Source organism: Galeopterus variegatus, unplaced genomic scaffold (genome assembly GCF_000696425.1).
Source record: "Galeopterus variegatus unplaced genomic scaffold, G_variegatus-3.0.2 Scaffold7455, whole genome shotgun sequence".
Taxonomy (NCBI): Eukaryota; Metazoa; Chordata; class Mammalia; order Dermoptera; family Cynocephalidae; genus Galeopterus; species Galeopterus variegatus.
Window position 1 is genome coordinate 73,053 of NW_007733566.1, and position 3,200 is coordinate 76,252.

Here is a 3,200-nt window from a genome sequence, read left to right on the forward strand (position 1 = left end):
GAATGAGTCATTCTGGTCCACTTAATGTTCAACATACATTACAAAGTGTGAAAAACATAAGCGATTTAATAAATTATAAATTGGGTCTACACAACCCCATTTTAGTGTTGCCCCAGCCACCTAGAGGACATAGTTCCTATCACCCTCCTCCTTGTCAACACTGGTCTCCAAGCTATTCCTTCTAGGAAAGGCAGTTTGTACCTCACAGCCTTTATCTTTACCTGGGTTGTCTCCACCTAAGCCCCCCGCCCCCACTATATGACCACATTCTTCTCTACGTATTTGGACTTTGCTCTGAAGTCTTAACCCTGTCATTTACCTCTATTATAAATTTACAGATATTACTTATCACTACCTAGCATTTCATAATGTAGACCTTCCTTTACTTTATTGTCCCTTACTACTAAAAGCTAAGCTCCATTACGGCAACGGAGCTGCGTTTCTAGTGTTGAGAATGACACATGGCATACAATAGGGCGCCGATGAGTATTTCTTCAATGAATGAATGGTTGATTGCTTTTTACTAGTATAGTCATAATTCTGGATGTATTTTTAGTTAATTATAACCATATAATTTTTCTCGAATGTTCTTTTTAAATTTTCATTACTATAACTACACTAAAAATATAATTATATTTGTTCAATTTTAAAATAATTATAAAAGGAGATAACAAAGATTATCTCCTATAGTTTTCCAGTAGCTTCCTTATTGCTTGAAGTTGTCGAGTCAGGAATACTCAATTTATTTTTGTAAGGTTTTTCAATTAAATAAGTCAACTTTCCCAGTAAAGAATGTGAAATATGATGCAAAAGCCAGGTGTGTCCCCCTGTTTGAAAGAACTTTACAGGAAGAAAATATAAATAGGGAGCAACTATCCCTTAAAATTGCATCTCTTCCAGGATGACTTAAGAAATATTCTATTTAGAATGATTTGTTTCCCTTTCCAAATTCAGCTCATTCAAGGTTACAGGGCATTGAATGAGGGTAAAATTCAGGTTTCTGGTACTTCAGTGAATTTATTGGTAGCCCTATGCTAGCTAGAAGACATTTTTCGGGCTAGGTTAATGTGGGAATCCTGCTGACTGGGGATTTTTTTTTTTGGTGAAGACATTTATTTAATATGAAGGGTGGGGTATTGCTGTCTCTGTCGGTGTGTATGGAACAGTAGGGAGACAACCAGAGGGACTTCTGCCCTGGAGTGAGAAGCTGTCCTGGCCCCAGGCTGGGGGGTGGAGAGCAGACTGAGGGGGCAAGGGAGGTGTGTAGGGGGGTACGGTGAAGCTCTGCACACATCCTTGGGACCACAGTCCAGGCCCACCCAGTCACCAAAGCAAGAACCGAATAAATAAAGTTCAACAATAGGGTTGGGGGTGGGGGAAAGGAGGGAAGGCAGCGGGCACACCTATACCCACAGCCCACATTCAGTGCTGCCAAGTCTGGCCCACCTCCCAGCCAGACCGTCTTGTACAATCACCCATGTCCATTGCTCCACAAGCCAGGCAGGGTCCCTGTGCAGCTACTGGAGGTAGCGATAAGCCTTAAAGCAGTGGCTGCCAGCATCAGCCACCAGCACGTGGCCATCCGAGGTCAGTGCCAGGCCCTGTGGGCTGTATAGTGGCTCTGCAGAAGTGTTGATGTAGGACAGGAAGGAGCCAGAGCTGTCAAATACCTGGATGCGACTGTTGCCCCAGTCTGCCATGATGATGTTCTCATTGGAGTCCACGGCTGCTCCTGTGGGGGCATTGAACTGCCCATTGCCCTCACTGTGGGAGCCAAACTTGAAAAGGAACTCTCCATCGGCACTGTACACCTTCACTGAATGGTTATGGAAATCCATTACTACAATCTCATTCTTGTTGTTCACAGCCACAAAATGGGGCCATGCAAAGTGGCGATCAGTGGTTCCACAGCCCCCAAAACAGCCAACCAGCTTGCCATTGGGCTGGAAGGTGAAAACGCAGCAAGATTTGTTGTTACCCACAATGATATGTCCATTCCGGTCTACAGCTACTCCCTTGGGGCCCATGAAGCAGCCAGCTCCAATGTGGGTCTTGAACTTGTCCTCAGGGGAGAAGGTCTGCTTGACCTTTTTTTTTTTTTTTTTGATCCTAACAGCATTTTAATGGGTGGCTGAGGTGTTCACCAAAGTCACAGTTCTTAAAGCACGTCTGAGACTGTTGACATAGTACTTGTACTCTTTGGGTGGGTCTTTAGCAAAGGGCCCAGTTTCCTTCGTGCCAGGCATTGGGTGAAGGCAACAAAGCTGTCTTTGCTGGCTTATGGCATATTTTTAAGCTAACAGCTCCACTTGTTTATGGAAGACCAAGATGAGTGTCAGGACTTGCTGAGGGATCCTGTGAGTGCCTCCCAGTGCTGCTTTGCAGATCAGGAGGTGAGAAGGATGCATGTGCCTGCCCTGGCCTACCAAAGAATGTTTGCAAAGTGAGGATCCATGGGCAACGGCTGGAGCAATCCTGCCTCAGCACCTCTGAAGAAAAAAAGCTGAAAACCTTGGTGGCATTCACATTGTATTAAGTTTGCAGGCCAGCAGTATGTGAGAGCAGTGAAGGTGTGGCAGCCTCCACCTAGATTTCAGAAGATGTATGGAAAAGCCTGGGAACTCAGGCAGAGACCTGCTGCAGGGGTGGAGCTGCTGCAGAGGTCATCTATGGAACAATGTGTAGCAGAAAAGTGGGGTCAGACCCCCACAGAGAACCCCCACTGAGGAAATGTCTAGTGGAGCCAGGATGGTGGGACTGCCACCAGGAGCCCAGAACCATGGGGCTTCTGGCAGTGTGCAGTGCTGGCCTGAAAAAGCTGCAGGCACCAGGCAGCTCAATGGTCTGCCCTTGATGGAGCTGTAGGAGTGAGGTTGCCCAACACTTTAGAGGTCCAGGTGCCCAGTATGCTTAATTTTGCCCTGTTTGGGTTTTGGATTTGTTTGGGGACTGTTTTTCTATTCCTCGCTTCTGGAATGGGAATGTGTACCCAATGTCTGTCCCACTGTATCTTGGAAGTAGATACAATTCTTTTTGGCTCTTTACAGATTCATGGCTGGAAGGACTTTTGCTTTTGGTCTCTAAAGCAAAGACTTTGGACTTTTGAGTTGGTGCTGCAACAAGCTAAGACTTTTGGGACTGGGGTGGAATGTTTATTACGTAAATGCAAGGGTCATTTATCCTCACTAAAGGAACATCAC

General features: G+C 45.7%; 1 pseudogene; it reads right to left on the reverse strand.

Moving 5' to 3' along the window:
- Positions 1-1,517: 1,517 nt before the first annotated feature.
- On the reverse strand, positions 1,518-2,027 carry LOC103607472 (annotated as a pseudogene).
- Between the last annotated feature and the right edge of the window lie 1,173 nt (positions 2,028-3,200).